This window comes from Zonotrichia albicollis, chromosome 34 (genome assembly GCF_047830755.1).
Source record: "Zonotrichia albicollis isolate bZonAlb1 chromosome 34, bZonAlb1.hap1, whole genome shotgun sequence".
Taxonomy (NCBI): domain Eukaryota; kingdom Metazoa; phylum Chordata; class Aves; order Passeriformes; family Passerellidae; genus Zonotrichia; species Zonotrichia albicollis.
The window spans coordinates 4613173-4631191 of NC_133852.1; positions in this window are offsets into that span (position 1 = coordinate 4613173).

Consider the following 18019-nt stretch of genomic DNA (forward strand, 5'->3'; position numbering starts at 1 on the left):
GGAAAAGCACCGTGCAGATGGGCCCTGGGTACAGAGACCGTGGGACGGGTGGGGGTGACCTCTGCTGGCATGGGATGGTCTTGGCATCGCCATTCCCATGGTTTCCACAGTGTCCCTGTGTCCTGCCTCAGCCTAAGGTGGCCCTGTAGCCCCAGTTCTTAAGAGGTCTGTGCCACTCTGGTTTCCCCACAGGAGAAATCTGGGGATGATCCAAAACCCGAGCTCTGGTGCTGCTGTACCTAGAGATCCACTCCCACTGAGCCTTGCCCCTTCTCCCTTCCAGCCCAGACCCTCAGCTTCACTGGTGAGTCCTCAGGGGATGCCATGGCCCAACCCTGATGTCACCAGCCCCACGCTGGTCCTGGCAGGCTGGTGTCCCCTGTCACCTGCAGGCACCCAGACCACCTGGATTGTTGTGGAGCCCTTCTGGATGCCTGCGGTTCTGTGGGACCGAGTGACACTGACCTGCCAGGGCTCGGGGACCACCAGTGCCACCACTTGGTACAAGGATGGGCAGCGCTGGGGGCAGTACGGACATGATCACTGTCACTGAGAATGGCACCTACACATGTGACAGAACTGGCAGTGGTCTCAGCCCCCCCGTGAGAGTCTTAGATGGTGTGGGGGGTTGAGTGTCCCCAGCCTGACACCTGCAGGGACCCCAAGGGCTCTGGGTGGGCTGCGCTCCATGGGTCATCTCCTGTGTGACCAGAGCCCATCCCCTGCATATGGGGACATCCCAAAGCATGCCAGTGTGGAAGGGCGCCTGTATTGGAATTGGGGACCCACAGTGTGCTGGCCGTGACCCACTAGGGGGGTCCCTATTGGGTGATGCCTTCAGGACCCTCCAAGCCCTCCTGATGCTACAGGACCCACTTGTTCCCCAGACTGGTTGGTGCTGCAGGTGCCGGCATGGCCACTGCTGGAGGGGGACACCATGACACTGTGCTGCCAGGGCTGGTGGAACAAACTGATCACCTGGGTGTCCTTCTACCATGAGGAGAAGCAGCTGGTGGAGCTCCGAAATGGGACAGAGCTGACCATGTTCCCTCTGCAGCTGCACCACAGTGGGCGCTACCACTGCAGGGGCTGGCTGAAAGACAGGCAGTGGGTGGTGTCTGCGCCAGTGACAGTGACGGTGCATGGTGAGAACCCCACAGCTTCCACTCAAACACCCCCACAGCCCCTCCCCAAGGACTTGGGGTCGCTGTCCCCACTGCCTCCAATCTCCTGCCCTGAGCTCCTCCCTGTGCAGGTGCTGGAGGGTCCCCCTGAGCCATCCTTCACCTCCCCCTGACTCTCAACTGCCTCAGCACCCCCAGCCCACTTCGGCCCCAAGCCTCCCTCCTGCACGTGTTCTACCGGGATGGGCAGGTGGTGGGGGGCCCTCAGGGGTCCCCGCAGCTGCTGGTGCTCGCCATGGGGGGTCTCCCACTCGTGGAATTACAGCTGCCAGGTGCGCTCTGAGCGGGGGGTGGTGCAGAAGAGCAGTGCCCAGCTCCCCATCACGGTGCTCAGTGAGTGCAGGGATGGGCACGGGGAGTCCCCACAGGCTCCTCAGGGTCCCCTGCCTTGGCACCTCCATGTCTCCCAGACACTTTTCTTGGGTCCTTCCACCACTCCCCTTGTCTCCTCACACATCCATGGCCTAACCTTGTCCCCAATACCCCCTATCACACTCATCCCCTCCTGTCCCTATCCCCCCACACAGGCTGCCAGCCCCTCCCTGTGCCCTCAGCCCTGTCTGTGTCCCTGCAGAGCTGGTGGCCAATGCCACCATCACCCCCAGTCCCCTGGCACATCAGGTGCATGCAGGTGACCCCGTGACCCTGCGCTGCTCGGTGCAGGTAGGCACAGCCCCTATCACCTTCACCTGGCTGCACAATGGGCAGGAGGTGGCACAGGGTCCCCTCCTGGAGCCCAGGGCCATCGATGTGGGACATTCGGGCACCTACCAGTGCATGGCGACCAACCAGCTGAGACAGGACGGGCACCGCGTGCTCCAGGCACTCAGCCCTGAGCTGGCAACAGCTAGCTGATGGTGACAGCAGCCCTGATAGTGACAACATGGGGACACAGGGACACAGGTGGGGTCACACAGGGTCACCAGGGAGTTCAGTACCCCTGGGGTGATGGGTGATCCTGATGTGTCTCCCTCTGTTTCTTGCAGTGGCTGCAGGGGTCGGTGGGGCCCTTCTGTTCCTGCTTCTGCTCGTGGGTGTCACTGTGGCTTGGTACTGGTGGCACCATGTGGGTGGGTGACAATAGGGGGACGGGGGTCCCAGGGAGCTGTAGAGGCCCCCAGAGTTGGGGAGCAATAGGGCAGCACCCACAGCCCAGACTTGTGACCTTGCCCAGGGATCCTACAGGGTTTGGGGAGGTGCTGGAGTGTCCTGCAGGGATGCTAGGGTTTCTTTCAGGGGCCCTGGGGGTTTTTGGAGGGTCTCTGTTCCTGTTGGGCTTTGGGTTCTTGAGGCTAAATCGGCCTGGGGGAACTGGAGAGGTTCATGAATTCTAAGGGGCTTCAGGGATGCTTGGGGATCCTGAGAGAAAATGAGGGTCCCAGGGGGAATACAGGGTTCTTAAGAGGGGTCAGGGCCATGGGACCCCACAGTCACCCCTCCCCTTATTTATTTGCAGCTGCCAGGAAGCAACAAGAAAGGTGAGTGGGGCTCTCCAGCCATGCGTCCCCTATTACCCCACCCCACAACTCTCCAGCCCCTTCCACACATTGTCTTTATCCCCACAGAGCTCCCCCAGATCCAACGGCACCCCCCAAGGAGGGGAAGGTTCCATACACTCACATTGTGAGCAGCAAACAGGCATGGCGTGAGTACAGTGAGGGGGGTGACAGTGACACGTCACTCACATGTGTCAATCCCCACCTTGGTCCCTTTAACTGGTGTTTTTTGCAGGGCCCCCCAATGTCACTGTCTCCCAGAATCCCCAGGAGACCTAAGTGGAGCTGTGGGGATCCCACAGGCGACCATGGGAACCTGGTGACATCTACGGGAATGTGCTGTGACACTGGGGGGAACTGGGGGCACTGGGGGTCCCCACCCATGGGCACCCACTCGTGTGTGTGTTGCCACTAAAAACTGCCCCTCTCCCTCCCTATGGAGGCACAAAGATCCCAAAGGGCTAAGAGAAGAACAATTTCCTGAAACAGCAACCAGAGAGAATAAAACCAACAGCTACAGCAACAAGGTTCAGAGTCCCAAGGGTTGGAAGGAGGAATCCTAGGAGGGTGGCGGAAACCTGCTGGGGAGAGTTTCCAGGGTTTGTTTGTCGAGGACAGGGCCCTGGACATTCCTTGTTCCGATGGCCAAAGCTGTCTTCAAGAGGCTCTGGATCCTTGTGTCCCCTGTCCCCAACCCCTCCTCTGCCCTGTTGCCCACACAATGATGTCACAAAGGCCCTGTGGGGGTTCCAGAGCTTCCCCTTTTCCAGGGCAGTCAGGATCAGGTCATGGCATAGGGTGGGGGAGTCAGCAACAGGAAAAGTTTGATGTCTGGAGACATTTTGAAAGAGCTGTGAGTGGCAGGGGTGGGTCAGGCCTTGCTTTTGCTGAGACAGGGTCCCGTCTGTCCCTCATTCTGTCAGCCCTTGTATACTGGGGACAGTGTGATGCCCTGCCAAAGCCAGCTCCTGAGTTGCTGGGTGACCAGAAATGCCAGCTGAGTAGAGGGCCATTGGTGGCCCAACTGGCTTAAAAGAAAGAGCATGAGGTGGCCAAGTCCCTGAGCATGTGTCCTCTGGGAGTGTCTGTCCTATACATGCTGAAATCCAGGCGTTTTTAAGCATCTTGGTATAGGAGAAATATCTGCCAAGGAAAGTGGAAAGTTTGCTACAATAAGAAGACCAATCTCTAATAGCATTTTTATTTCAAAAATGATGGTGCATCCATGCAAAAGTGTAGGAAAAAGAAATAAACATTCTTTATGAGGAAATTTATTAAAAAAAGAATAGAATAAACAATACAAAACCAGAACATTTCCTTTTTCTCAGTGCTCTTTGTTCACCTTTGGCGCAGTTACAACTGCAGCCAGAAGGGGGCGCTGCAGGAAGCACTCCCGGCCAGCAGGGGGCGCCCCGCCCCAGCTCCATCCCCTCAGGGGCCATGGCGGCCTCGCATGGGAGGGAGGAGGGGAAATCGCTCCTTTTGCAAACTCAAGGGGAACCAATCGGTCCCGGCACCACCACCAGCAGCGGGCAGAAGCCACCAAGGCAGCAGGTTGGATCCCAGTGCCCACTGGCAGCGTAGCAGTGTCCCGGGGCCAGGCACACACCCTGCACAACAACCGCAACCACTGTCTATGATCCCGAATGAAAGGAAGGCAGCTTCTTAATCCAGGCAGGTCTCGGGTTCACGGCAGAGCCTCTGGTGGCTTTACACCACAATTCCTGCAAACCCTCAGCTTTTTATTCCCTTTTCCTCCTTCAGCTCTGGCACTGCAGCTCTGGGATTGTTTAATTGCCCAGGCATGTTGAGGAAAACTGGTGCTCTGTGCTGACTCTGCCAGGGCTCCTCAGGGGGCTCCAGAGCACATTTGGAATTCCTGCTCTTGCTGGGACACTGCTGGTCTGGACACAGAAGCCACAGGGGGAGGAGGAGTAAAGCAGAGCCACAGCCCCGAGGGCTCTGCAGCAGGGGCAGCCCGAACTGGGAGCAGTGCCTTGGGAAGGAAAAATGGGGAAAAACTGAAGCTGTTTGGGCCAATGTCCCTGTGCTGCTCTGGGAGCTGCAGAACCTTAAGGAGGCGTTGTAATTAGGGCTGGGGTTGCTAAAGTTCAGCCCTGCTCCTAAAGCATCCTTGTGCACAAACACACGGCTCTGCTGCCTCTCCTGGGGATTTTAACACAAGGCAGCACTGGACACCATTTGGGGGTCAGATGCTGCCAGCTGTGCCCACAAGAAGCTTTTTTGTCTGCCAGGAAGGTTTTTGCTGGTGCTGGGGATTATTCTGTGCCTGTGCCATGTGGCCACTGTTCTCCACTGGCTGGCCAGGAAGGCCGAGCTGGAGCAGCGGCTGAAGTGGGAGCGGCTGGAGGAGGTGGCTCATGGGAACAGCACCTGGCCATGCAGGAGGAGCAGGAGTGCTGGGAATTCCGCAGGGTGTTTAGGAGAGGACCACGGGGCTGGACCATGGTGGGGCACCGCTTGTCATTCCTGCTCCACTCAGAATTTGGGACAGAGCAGTGACACCCATCGGGCTCCCAAACCCCTCAGGGCTCGGGCACAGACACACAGGAGGGTTCGGGCACAGACTCACAGGAGGTCCCGGGGATGATTCAGGTGCTCCTGGGCTCGTTCCCGACAAAGGGCAGAGCTCCAAGAGCAATCACCACATCCTGAAGGAGCAGGCCGGGGCTGCTGGAGCCCGAGTGCTGCGGGCCAGGCCCCGCTCAGACGGCGCTGCCCCAGGAACGTCTCACCCTGCAGGGGCTCGGCAGCCTCTGCCGGTGCCGGCCCCGGGGCTGTCGGGGGCATGGCCTGAGGGGCCGGAGGGCAGCAGGTGGGAGGGGCCGGGATGGAGGGACCGGGACCCCACTGGGGAGCCCCGAGCGTGGAGGGAGCGAAACGGCGGAGGGGAGACCCCAGGACAGGGGGGAGCAGAGACCCTGCGGTGGGGTCTGCGGAAAGGAGGGACCGCAATGGTGGTCCGGGAGCACCGGGAAGGGGCCCAGCTGCCATTGCACTGCGAGTGCCGGGACGTTCACAGGGTGTCCGAACCGACTGTGGCAGCGTGTCCAAAGCCACTGTCGCGATGAGTGGGGACCGAGCGTTGCCAGGGTAAGGCCCCCACTGCTCCGGGAAGTGGAGGGGTACCCTGGAAGGGGTGCAGCAGGTGTGGGGCAGAGCCCTGTCTATTCCCTATGCCCTGTACAGGTGAGGAGGGCAGGGATGGAGCAGCTTTGGGGACACCTGGAATCCAGACAGACTCACTCCCCAAAGCTTGACCACGGCCATAGGGTAGAGCGACTGCTCAATATTTCCACACTTTTCCCTCGTCTGGCAGCCGAGCCAGAACACAAACGTTCTTTCCATGAGGTTCCAGAAGGTTGCAAGTTTTGTTCCAGAAGGAGGACCCAGTCAGGTTATTGAGCAGATTGTTGTGACACTTGCAGTAGGGCAGGGGCTACTTTGGGACTGGGACTGAATTGCTGCATTTCTGGACTGGTCCCTCACAGCTGCCCCTACAGGGCGGTGTTTCCAGCCAGCCCTGCTCTGAAAACCATCAAAGTCCCTCCCAGAGTCACTGCTTGGGCTCCCCATGGGGTTTGTGCTTCTTGCAGGGCTGAGCAAACCACAGCCAGGCCTTTTCCACCCAGAGAATTCTCATCTCTGCAGCAGCTCTAAAGCTGCCAGAATCAAAGCCAAGGGGGCAGGGGGACCCTCATGTGCTGGCTGCCACCTGGGGCTGGGCAGAGCAGGGCTGGGCAATGGTCATCCCTGTGCAGTGGGGCTCGGGCATGGTGGGCCCCACCCTTGGATGGACACTGGCTTCAAGGAGCAGGAGTTTCCTGCTTTCCTCCCTTTCCTGCCTGGTGCTCCATTCCCAAGCTGCTCTTGCAGGGTCAGATCCTGCAGAGGATGAGCAAGAATGGAGAAGTCTGGAACAGGATTTCTCCCAAAACCCAAGAAATCCAAATCATCTCAAGCCCCAGGACAGAAATCCTATGGGGGGAATTATAGGGAGCAGGAAAGGCAGGGGCGTCAGCATCCGTCCTTGTGAACAGATGATGAAGTGATCTCAGGGTGCAAAAAGCAACACGGTACAAGGGGGTTTGGATTGATACTCAAAACAAATGCAGTTTTATTGAAATAACCACAGTAAAAATGCGATAGAGGGATTAAAGGAGAGAAAAAGATAGAGAAAGAGAGAGGAGAGAGAAAGAGAGGAAGGGGATATAGCTACCAACACATAGACGAGGTCCTTTGCTCCAGTCCAGTTGAGGATCTGCCTGTTACACTGGGGAGATCTCAAAGGCATGGCTGAATTGCACCCCAATTATACTCTTTTTTGTTGGGGGAAGTGAGAATAAATTTCGCAACCGAAACAAAGGCCTCGGGGGGGAAGAATAGAAAGGGGGGTACACAGAGTCCAAGCTAGGCAGCAGGCAAGAGCCATTGTGTTCATGGTCCAGTGGTCACAATCTGCAGGCAAACATCTCGCTTCGGTCAGCTTGCCTCCCCCACACGCCTCCCCCAGCTTCGGGTTTTCAGTCCCAGTCCTTGGAAGGAGCAGAGGGGCCTTTTAGGAGTTTCATGTCTCAGTCCTTGATGGAAAAGCTTCTCACATCTCTGTCTGTCTGTCACAGTGGTTGTAAAATAGGTGAGGGTCTTCGGTGGGAGACCACCTGAAACTCAGGAGAAGTCCAGCCAGGATGAGAGGTGGGGCAGCTTCCAGAGCTGCTGTTGTTGCAAACAGGGCATGGTGCCCCCTTCTTAGCATACAGCAAACACACCTGTGAAAACAATAGCTTAACACTGAGCTTTCAGGTCTCAGGGCCCGTGGCATGCGACTTTTCTCCTTCAGAGATTCCAGACGGGGGGAGTCTTCTCTTCAGTGGTCCCCCCAATGACGATTGTGAGGCAGATGAGGGAAAATTCGGACAGACTCTCACAAGCAGGTAGGCTCAAATAACTCCAGACTTCAGCAGTATCTCAGCCCTGTAGCAGCAATCTTGGGGCCAACTCAGCCACTTTTCCAGGGGGAAAAGTCTGCAGTTTTGCATCCCAGTGCTGGGCAGGGGAGAGAAGGATGGTCCTTGGGGTTGTGGACCGAGGGGGACACATTCGATGGGGTCATGAGTGTTTCATCTGGCTCCCAGTGCTGAGACCCTGTGGGATGGGGTGGTTGCTGGAGGCTCTCAGGGGATCTGTGCCCTCCCCATCTGACACCCCCCCCCATGTCACCATCGTGGGGCTTCTCACACATGGAAAGGTTTGGAGGGCTGTGGGATGGGGGGCGATGGGTTGCACCCAAAAATCTAAAAGGGGAATTGAGGGCTCCCAAACTGGGTGGGGCTGTCAAGGGTGGTTGTAAAGGGTACAGGGCACATCCCAAGTTGCAGCACCCCCAAGGTCACTATGTCCCACCAGGGAGTGGAGGTGGGCAGGGCCCACCCAGGAAAAGGGTTCACAGGAGGTCCCACCCCTGGGACAGTGACACACCCTGCTAGAATGTGTCACTCCTGGGACAGGTTCCCTCCAGAACATGTCACCCCAGAACAGAGACCCCAACAAGAAAGGAACTTCTTGGATGTGCTCCCCCTCAGAACAGAACCACCCTGCTCCTCTGACCCTAAGCACAAATGGCCTCCTCTTTCTGCTGCAAGAATAAAGAAGTGAAAGCATTGGGGGGGGGGGGGGGGGCACAGCTGGGCACCTGCATCACCCACAGCAGAGACCTGGAATCTTCTGGAACTTTCTGGAAGCCTCTGCTGCCCACCCCCCCCCCCCCCCCAGCCACAAGCGCCCCGCGGGCCTGCGCTGGACCCTGTGTGTCCCCCAAATCTGAGGCACCCAGGGAAGGAGCTGTGACCCCTGTGCCCACCTAGCCACTGCTCATCTCTGGGACCCCCATTCCACTGTGAACCCAACCATGGGACCCCAATTCTTTATGGTCCTCCTCCCCTGGGACCCCCATCCCATGACTGCCATTCCTCAGTGTCTCCATGGCCCAGGTTCCACCTTCCCTTCATCCCATCCCATGGGTCCCCATTCCATTCCTCCAGGACCACAACTCCCACAGGCCCCAGCCCACCTGGCACCCCCATCCCTAGGACCTAGATTCTGTGACTCAAAGTCCCTGGGAACCACATTTCTGGGCCCCCCACCCATTGAGACCCCCATTCCTAGGCACCCCAATCCCCATGGTCCCCCTCCTCAGGATCCCCATTCTCTGAACCCTCATTCCCTCAGGACATCCCTCCCAGGACCCCATTCCTGGGTTACCCCTTTCCCTGGTACATCCATCCTTCACTCCCCACATTCCCTGATTGCCCCAGTCCTGGGAACACCCTGTCCCTAGCCTGCCCCTACAACGTGCCACCAACACATGAGAGTGAGATGTGACCTCGCTTCCTTCTCCCTTAGCCAACGAGCCACCACCCAGGGGACAGGTGGCCCTGGAAGTGAATGACAGCCAGCCTGGATGGCTGGGGATACTGGGATGGCTGGGAAGGTGGCGCTGCTCCTGTGGGGTGAGTGCCGTGGGCATGGGCCTGACACCCCAGAGCTTGGCCCTAGTGAGGCAGAGACCGGTGGGGAGGGGGCACAGGAGGGCTGTGGGGTCCCCTGAGGTCCCCAAGGCCAGCAGTGCCAGTGCATGGGCATGTGCGGGGAATCAGGAGCTCACGCTTACCAAGGAAACCGTTGACTGCGGCAACTACGTCTAGATATGGACAACACTGGACAATATAGACCACAAGAGTTGTTTTTTTTTATTTTCAGCACATCAGTCTCAGGACATTGTTAGACAATGGAGACAGGATGTTAACAGCTCGCTGATCCACAGGGAATGCCAGGGAGGTGTGGCATTACAGCATAGCATAAAGCTATCTCAGTTTAGATTTCAGCCAATCATACATAGAACAACACATATTGACAAGCATTCTATCTAATCTTATAAAACACACGTAATGGTAGCTAAAACAAAGACTGGTTCATAAGAGACAAAGAACAGAGCTCTATTCATGCTAACCTTCTAAAGATATACATTAAATAACTTTGTTGCCATCCATAAGTGTTGGAGATTTTTTCAGGGATGGCTTGGAAGGCAGCTGTGGGGGACAGGTTCTCACAGCCTGTTTCTGTAGACAGCAGAAGTTCTCAGGTTTTTTTTAATTACAAGTAAAAGTGACAAACATGAAGGCCTTGAGAACCTTGCATATCAGAGTTCTCAGGCAGCTTTCTCATAACAAGTGGATGTTCTATCTTTGGCTGTTTTGGGAAAGCAAAAATAATTTTGAGAACACAAATCTTGGTATTGGAAACATAAGAAGGAGTTGGTATGTTATCTCTGACCTATTGTGAGCTCGGATTTTGCAATATGCATGAAGTGAATTAACACTGTTATAAAAGGTGCCTGATTGATGAATAAAGTGGAGTCAGATGCTGATCAAGAAAGGTGGGTCTCTCCCTCCATCTTCAATATATGGTGACCCCGACTTGATATTGAAAGCCCTCGAGAAGATGGAGTAAAAAGGGGTCGGGTTCCGTGTGTCCGAAGCTGCAGCCGGGACAAGAGCAGCCGCGGAACAGCAGAAGCGTGCAGAGAAAAAAAAAGGAGGAAGAAAAGACGCCAAGACACGCCGTGCTCCAGGTGTCCGAACCAGACGAGCCTGGCCGAAAAGTGTGGCCGCGACCTTGAGAGAGCTGCAAAAGCGCGTGCTTTCAATCTAGAGGTAATGGGAAGGCAAGCCACATATGATCTTTTATTTGCTTTTTTACAAAAGAGACAGGTGAAGGGGATAGAGTTACAGAAAGAATTACCAGGACTTTTAGCTTATGGGTATGAAAAGGGAATTTTCCTTAACCCCTACACAGTTTACGAGTTGTCAGAGTGGCGTAAATTTGGTGACTTATTGTGGGAGGCTACTTTAGATGGTGATAAAACTGCCAAGAAGTGGGGTAAATTATGGCGGGTCGTAAACCGCAGTCTGCTAGCTGCACAGAATGTTTTATTGCAGCCCTCGCTGCCCCCCTTTACAAGCCCAGCTGTGCAGAATACTTTCTTATCTGCTCTGCCGCAGCCTATACAGGGCACTTTTGAGCCTCCCGAACCTGCTGTATCGCAGCAGCCATGGCCAGAAATGCACGATCCGCTCCCAAAAATTAACCAGCCGGTCCCTGGGCCGGAGGGCAACCTGGCGTGGGCTAGCCCGAGGTGCTGTGCTTGCCAGGCTGTGAATAGCTGGGAGGGTGAGCTTATCGGCGCTGCTGCCCAGCTGGCTTGTCCTGTTACATCCGCGGCGCAGGGGGGAAGCAGCATGCAGGCTACAGATTTTAATTCAAGAGCTACTGTTAATCGGTTTGAAGTGAGGGGTGAGTTAGCCGAACAAATGTTAGACTATATCTTTGTGGCCAATCTTCTCCTTCTGGAAAAAGATTACCATGAGATAACTAAAACAATCCTGTCCCAGCCCCAGCAGTTGTTATCTAATGCTCATTGGCGAAAGCTTGTACAGGAATATGTAGCGCAATAAGGGTTAGCCGCTTTTGCATCTCTCCAAGTCCCAGTTGCATTGGCACCCGCAAATTGAAGAGGCCGCGCGAAATGTTACCGATGCGGAAGCACAGACCACAAGCGCCGGGAGTGCCAGGCTGCAGGACTTTGGTGCTGGAAATGCCGGTCGGACACTCATGGTATGAACGCTTGCACGCGGAAGTCGGGAGGTTTCCCCAGGAGTATGGACTACAGTGACCAAGCATCAACAGACGTCATCGCTGCAGCATCGGCACCCTCTCCTGTCTCCAACCTGACACCGAGGGAGGCCGCTGAGGGGGCGGCGGAGCTGCTGCGAGAGGAGTATAACCGCGCTGCCATGGCTGCAGTACGGACGGAGCGCGCCCGGTGAGTCCGCCTAGCGTCTCGCAAAAACAAGAAGCTCAGCGTGGGGGGGGGGGCGCCCCGATGTGATGCGGACGGTGGTGCGGGACTGGAGCGTTTTTTCTCAGCGCGAATGCTTCTTCCCTCCGCCTGCAGCCGGCAAAGCTTTCGTTTAAACCCAGGAACCTTTAATAGACTGTACCTTAACAGACTGCCGGCCGGTGCTGGGCGGCGGGGACAGCTCAGAAGTTCGCGCGAGCCCAGCCTTTCCAGCACACTAAGCAATTAATAGTAAGATTTATAGCATCCTTTCCAGCACACTGAGCAATTAATAGCAAGATTTATAGCATCAGGACACTTAGTTTGAGCAAAGTTGATGGTACAACACTATGCTTTGACTTGAAAAATTATTTGCTTCATAATAACGTAACCAGAAGATTATGAACTGATTGCTTCAAGTTCCTTGACTGCTGCTTTGTTGGATTTGCTTCGGAAAAAGAAATTTTAACATGATTGGGATTGCTAGTGTGTTCAGCTAAGACTAGAGCCAGCAGTGTTTGGAATGAACATGAAGTGTAACAGAAGAATTTCAGGCATGTTGGGGGAGTGCTGCACATGTTTCAACATACAGACTATACAATTAACTTTCTTTTTCAGACTGCTTCAGGATAAGGAGATTGAAAATTATATATTCCAACTAGCATTTGATTTCTTTCAAGATTAAGAACTTTAAAACAGCAAAGTGTTATAGTGCTGGAAACAAAATACAGTTTATGCACATCAGAGGCCCGGATGGCCCAGTCGGTGGAGCCTCAGACTGAAATTATGTTTGAAAAATTTAAGGGTGTTGGAAATATGTTAAAAAGATTGTATAAGTAAGATGTAGTGAGTGTAGTTTTTGTATTTTTTAAGCTTTGTTTAGATGTGATAAATATAAAAGCAAACACTGAATTTAAAATAATTTTTCCACTTATCTTGAATAAGGTCCTTAGGTTTAAAAGTATTCAAAGATAAAAATGCTGCAGCAAAAACGTGGGGAAAGTTGTTTTGGTTTAGTGTTTTGGAGTCAGGCCTGTAAGTGAGTTATAGTAAATGCCATATTCTATTTTTATAGTAAGTTTTGTTTATTACTAAGTGACTTGAATTGAATTGCTTATTAAGTATATTTAGGTTATATTGAGTTTAGGTTACATAGAATTTAAAATCAGCTGATTTTTTAAGTTTAAATAATGTTAAATTCTGTTAAATGTTGAATGCTCTTAAGGTTTTAATTTCTGTTAAGTTTAATATTTAAGTTTAAAATATTAAGTCTAGGTGCTATTGAGTTTAAGTAATGTTAGATAGATTTATGCTTTCATGATAGGCATTTATTTTATGACCTGTGTGCAAAATATTGTTGTGAAACTCTAGTTAAAAGAAACAATCAGAAGCATTTGTGAGTAGAGTTGTTTCTGTTTAAAATATATCTGCTGTTTAAGAATAGAAAACAAACTTCCTTTAGCTTATTTTTATGAATTATATTAACACACCTGAGTTTTGTTTAAGCTTTATAGCACATAGAACTTTTCTGATTCTTGTTTAAGTATTTTTAGAGTTAATTGACTTTACATATAAGCTTTGTTGATCTTAAAATGAATCTGTTAAGTTTAGATATTTTAAATGTTTTAAATGCATGCTAATTTTTCACTACTCCAAATCAACCAAGGACTGAGAAATAACCCAGCTGATGCCCTTTGAGCCAAATGACTAAAGGATTACAGTCTGTAAAACTGATCTTGAACTTTTCTGAGAAACCCAAGGAAAAGGTGGATGTGAAAACTTCAAGGACACAAAGGATCATTTTTCAGACTCGCCGTTCACCTCCTCCCCAGGTGCACATGAGGGAGGACAGCTGACAGCCTTTTAACCCTTTGGGGTGAAAGCCATTGCTCGGACCATGGCTGGGGGACCCTATAGAGATACTGAGTGTACTTTTGAATGCTTTGCTTATTTTGCTTTGTATTCTTGGTGGTATTCAAAATATGGTCAGTGGAATGATAGAAAAACCCAGCATACCAACCTCCTTGTGCAAAAAAGAAAAAACCGGGACATAAGCTAATTCTACAGAGGCCTATTGTTATTTGTCATGTATGCTCAACTGCTTAGAAAACTTTTCTGCTGTATTTGAAATGCTAACAAAACTTCAGTCTGAGGCCTGTTCTTTTTTAACCATTTCTTAAAAACCCTCTAACTTTAGGAATTCCAGCAATTCTTTTTCTCTGTTTGATTTAGAAGTTTTCATTTTTTTGTCATTTACTACTTGCGTTTCATAGCTTTATTGTAAAATTTCTGTTTATTATTTGTTGGAGACTTATTTGTACTAAACTTAGGATTGTTATATTACAGCACTTGATGCTGTGAAGGTTTAATTTTTGAAAGAGATATGAATTGCATTTGGTAATAGTCACAAGTTATTGTTAGAAAAATTTTGGTCGATTTTACGGTCTTAATTCAAAACTTTTGTTTATGTCTATATTGTTGTCTACTGCTTTTGTGAGATTTTGAATATTCTTTGAGCTTCTACTTCTTAATTCTCTTGCTTGAATGACAAAAACTTCTCGGACTGTTTTGTTCATTATTTGCTGTACGCAACAAAGTATACAGGGTATCACTATTAATATCAATATTAGAACACAATACATAAAGACTTATTTTGCAAACTTGCTTTAGTTAAGGTGCAAAACTCTATTTTTGAAATAAATCATCTAGCTAGGAACTTCTATCTTCTTTAATTTGAGTTGTTAGATTTTTCAATTTTTGTATGCTTTCGTGAATGGATTTAGAATGATTAGATAAATTCATACAACACAATTTTTCAAATTTTTTACAACTATGCTTTTGTGCTAGTAAAAGAAAATTAATGGCTGCTCTGTTTTGAAGAGTAGCATGTTTAATACTATTAACATCAGTTAATATATTACTGATTGCAGAGGATGTGGCATTAGCTTGCTTGTTCAGCTAGCATTTAACTTGATTTAATTGTTTCAATGCTACTGCTGAAGCTAATTGGGGGATCACTTTTTCGCTAGGCACGAGTAATGAAAGTAAAACAAAAATCTATGGTCAAAGAACTAAGGATTTCTAATTTTTGAGGTTTAGATGCTGCTTTGAGAAGTTTTTTGGATTAAATGTTTTAATTTAATGAGGGATTGTTTCTATTGTTAATTTTATATGGTTTATTATTGGATTGTTTTTTGACTAAAGATAACTCTTTCACTGGCACACTAACTAGACAGGTTGAGAAAGGCTTTTTTGGTTTTCAATTAGACAAACATATAGTATCTGATTTGGCAGTTTTGGCTAAGGTCACTCAAACATTTGTTTTTGGTTGTTCTACAGGCAAATCTGCACGACAAAAAGCAATTAAAATTTAGTAATACAAGCATACTATTTGAATTTGCTCTATCTCTTTCATGAATTAAGTTTTGGCAGAATTTTTTTTACATAAAAACAATAACTTAAGCTTTTGTTAAAAATTAGCTCTGTTAAACAAACATTCAGCATTCAATTGGCATACTTATAAATAACATTGACACAAAATCAGAGTTTATAGGTTTCACTGATGCACAAAGAACGTTAGGCACAAGGAACGTCAGGCGAGACTTGGGATTTTTTGATTCGGCTCACGTCTGTGCACTTGTTTCTTCAGTTTTGGGTTCGTTAACAGGTTCTCAGGTGTGATATGGTTTGACGTTGTTGGCGGGGACCCAGTTAATTCTAGCACTTGTGGAGAGAGAACCATACTTTTTCTCTAAGTTATTAATTGAGACGGACTTTCAATCTGTTTAAATTTAGGGTTTCTAATTAGAACAGGAGGATTTTCTTTCAGTTTTGCTTGTGTGTTATTTGAAAAGTGTCTAAAGATTGGTGGATCAGGTTCTGTACTTGAACTATTTAGACATACAGAGTTTTGTTCCATTTTATCTGTGGGGTGATCTGTATTCTTTTTCTCTGTTGATTTAATATGCGTTTTAGGGTTTGATGTGTCTTTTCAATGATTGCTTGGCTTGTGGGAGAGTGGGGAATATTAAAGATGTGCTGAACAATTTATTCATTTAAAAATGTGGCTCATTTTTGAGATATGTATGTGGGACTGTTGTCAGTTTTTACTTCTTGGGGTACAGTCAATGAAGCAAAAGCTTGTAGGAAATGATGACAGGCATGATTGTTGGTTTTACTTGTATGAAGGGAAGCAAAAATTGCACTAGAGAATGTGTCTACGGAAACATGAATTTTTTTAAATTTACTAAAAGAAGGGTATTTAGTGATGTCTGTTTGTTACAACTGTAGGCTTTGTAAGACTCGGGGGTTGATTGCTCTTGTAGAAACAGGAGGTTGTACAAGTTCATAGTTAGGGCAAGTATGAATTATAGCTTTAGCTTGACTTTTAGTGATTTGGAACATTTGCATGAGTGTTTGTGCATTTTGGTGGAAAAAAGCATGACTCAATTTTGCTTGTTCGAAAATGTTTGGCAAAATGTTAGAAATAACCACTGTCAGTTTGTCTGCTCTCGCATTTCTTTCTACTAAAAATCTAGGAAGTGAAGAGTGAGCTCTAATGTGAGAAACAAAATATGGATTAGTTCTATATTGCAAAGTTGTAAAAAGACATGAAAGTTAACAATGTAAAGTCTCATTAATAACATTTTTTAAAATTGAACTTTCTATTTTCTTGACTACATTAGTAACATAAGCAGAATCTGTGATTAAATTAAAAGATTGAGGGAAAAGTTGAAAAACTCAAACTACAGTCAAAGTTTAGTGATGAGGTTGTTTTTTTTTTTAAGAGATGATGTCTCAGCTTTGGATCTTTGTTGTATCTTTGTAGTTTGGTCATAGAAATGTAAAGTTCAGCTTTTTGATTTTAGTTTTAACACTAGTACAGGTTTGCTGCATCTCTGTCTGCGTCGATGAGCAAATTTTCTATGTACTGTAGGTTTTTGAATTTTGGAAAATTCTGTGAACTGAGGACAAAACTTGTACAACAAGACATTAGTAGATTATATACATCATGACAATCACATCTTATGACAGGTAAAAAGTCATTTTGGTTAGAATCTTTACACATGACAATCTTTTTGTGACATGACTAGGTTTACAGTGAGGCTTTTTGTGAGGCATTCTGCTAGAGTCTGAATTTTGGCAGGGACACTGTACTCTTGTCTGGGAATTTTGCTAGGTTTGGGAGCTCTGCCAGCTCTGGGAACTCTTTTAGGCTTGGGACTTTGGCTAAGTTTGGGAAGTTTGCTAATGTCTAGTTTTTTGGTAGAGACTTCTAAACAACACACTCTTTTGGAGCTCTGCTATGAAAGACAGGGGTGGGCTCTAACAAACAACACACTTCTTCTGAAACTCTGCTTCAAGGGGTTGGGATAGAGGCATGTTCTTCTGATTTGGGAAGAGAGCTCAAATTTGCTTTTAACTTTGATTTTGTTACTTTAGAAAGATTACTACAAGTTTCACAATGTTTCTTTGCTAAGAAAAACTCAGCTGGAGAGTTGCTATGGTCAAACTTAGAATTTAAGCTCACATGTTTTTATTTTAAAATGCAGGGAATGGAGTCATGAAATTTTAAAAACTCAACTTGTGTTTTTTTAGAGGATTTTTGAGTGTTCTACTTTTTCATTTACTTCTTTTTTCTCTCTAACTTGAATCAATTTTTGGCTGCCACTACTCATCTTTCTAAAGGACTCTACTCTTTGGATTAAAGCCAGCTTTTTTCTCTCTGAATCTATAGGTTGACAAACAGCAGAAAAACTAGTTTTTTGCTTTACTAAAAAGGAACTTTTAGAGTCTTCATGCATCTGATATGTTTGAATTGAACTCGGAATTACAATTTCTCGAGTGGAAGCAACTTCTTTGGCTCTAGCCCCCACCTCAGGTATAGTAGAATCTAAATCAGTTTTTAGTGTCTTTGCATAAACAATTTTAGGAAGTACAGTCTCTTTATCACAAAACTTTTTTAAATTTCTTTTTTCTACACATTTTGCCCCCTCCCCCTTACAAGATTTACACATTCTTACATTTACAAAACAACGTGAAAAGTCTGAAAAGGTTTCATTTTTTCTTAGAGGGAGAGAAGAAAGATTTTTTTTTAGTAGAAGACGAAATATTGTTTGTCCGGTTTATCTCGGCTGTTTGAGGGGCCTGGAAGGCCCGGGGGTGGCCTTGGGGCAGCCCACGCGTCGAAGGACGAGAAGAGGCTTCAGTTCTTCTTTCTGGTTTTATGTTTATTAATTGTTTATCTAAAAGATGTTCTTTCAGCCTAACAAAGATCCGCTCAGCAGTCAGCCATGGGCACACTGTGCCGTCCCACGGACCGCCACGTATCTTTATACCCCTAGTTACGTATACAATATTTATCATTTTTCCCCAATACCATCTATTCTTATAACTCGGTGTACTCTTAGTAATAACCAATC